Raw genomic sequence first — 2,009 nt, forward strand, 5'->3', positions numbered from 1 at the left:
CACTCAGTAGTCATGTCAAATTATTTCCTTAACAAACACTATACTTATTTGAGACATAAGTAACATCATCTAAATTCCTGTGTCATGTTATCAATCCTCATGTTATCAACCCTCTGAATTAAAATCTATGGCTATGGAGTCTAGCAGTTTTTATTATTTTATTTATTTTAGTTTTAAAGCTACATCAGAGATTTGGATACAGCCAGCCTAATATTGGCCTACTGGCCATAATATTCACCAGTTTCTATTTTGGGCTGCAGAGTCTTCAAAACTTGGGTTCTCTGGATCTGAGTCATTCAGACTTCTTCCTTTCTGAACCCTGAGCACTTCTAATTTGACCTCCACCTACCCCTGCATGACCTTAATCTTCTGCTCTAGGCTCACCCACCTGAGTACTCTCCAGATTCCCATCCCTGTGGAGAATGTAGTCCTTAAGTTTTCATCCCTCCATAAACAAGGTATCTTTGTATAACTTGATGAGAGGAATACAGCAACCTCAAGCTCTAAAATCTCTGCTGATGGGTTGATGAAAAACGTGGCTAAATAAGAACATCTACATAAAGTATATGATCATCTAACCACTGAGCTGTATACCTGAAACCAAAACAAAATAAAATTGAAAGAAAAGAAAAATAACATCTGTAGTAACATCAAGTTTGAAGTACTATGTCTCTGAGAGATGATGAAAAAATAATAACTTGAAAGGAATTTGAATATTGCAAAATGGCACATGTAAGCATAATGGCCTAGAGGGAAGAAAATGTCAGCCTGTCAAAGAATATGACATCTCTGGCAAAGAGTAACATCAGGGCTTATGTTAGTTCCTTCCGACTGTTGCGTCACTAACCCAACAGGAATATCATCTGAATGGGATCTATTATTATTCCACGGACAGGTCAAGGAGATTTAAAATTATCCTGAACCAAAATACAACCTTTAGCAATTTAAATTTCTCCCAAATAATTGAAGAGGGAACATTTGACTTAATCAGTGGGATGAAACTGTACCCTATTCTCACACTGTGCCAGATATGGAATGTCCTAAAATGTCAAGGACACATATGTCACTCAGGAATATAGAAATCCTTAAAACAAAATAGTACTTAGTCAACAGCTATGTGGACATATTTTGTGATGGTCAGGCTGAATTGAGAATGATGGTCTATTTCAGCCGTGGGCAAACTACGGCCCGCGGGCCGGATCCGGCCTGGTTGAAATGAATAAAACTAAAAAAAAAAAAAGACCGTACCCTTTTATGTAATGATGTTTACTTTGAATTTATATTAGTTCACACAAACACTCCATCCATGCTTTTGTTCCGGCCCTCCGGTACAGTTTAAGAACCCATTGTGGCCCTCGAGTCAAAAAGTTTGCCCACCCCTGGTCTATTTTCTCCTAGGAAACCTATAACAAAAAAAAAGGCAAATTATATTAAAGTATTCACAGAAGCACAACTTTCTACTGACAAACAAGCAAGGACTCCAGATTGTGTTACCTAAGAACATCTCAGCATTAGTCAGGCCTACAAACTCCTCCCCAGTTGAGATATTATAACATCAACCATTATTACTCATTATGCCATGCAAACTCCATTCCAACCATTATTAAATATTTGACCAAACACCCAAATCTGAGAAAGGCTCCAAAACCCATTTGCCATAATAATTATTCTGATTCCAACTTGAGATAAATTCCCCTGATATATTTTCTTCATGAAAATTATGGTACATCCATCTGATGAAACTACATGCTTCCATTAAAAATAATAATAAGCCCATTTGGCCCAGTGATCCCACTTCTAGGGATATATCCCAAGAAACTAGAAACACCAATCAGAAAGGATATATGCACCCCTATGTTCATAGTGGCACAATTTACCATAGCTAAGATTTGGAAGCTGCCTAAGTGCCCATCAGCAGATGAGTGGATTAAAAAACTGTGGTACGTCTACACAATGGAATACTACACTGCAGTAAAAAAGAAGGAATTTTTACTATTTGCAACAGCATG

The sequence above is a fragment of the Myotis lucifugus genome, unplaced genomic scaffold, assembly GCF_000147115.1.
Source record: "Myotis lucifugus unplaced genomic scaffold, Myoluc2.0 scaffold_141, whole genome shotgun sequence".
NCBI lineage: Eukaryota > Metazoa > Chordata > Mammalia > Chiroptera > Vespertilionidae > Myotis > Myotis lucifugus.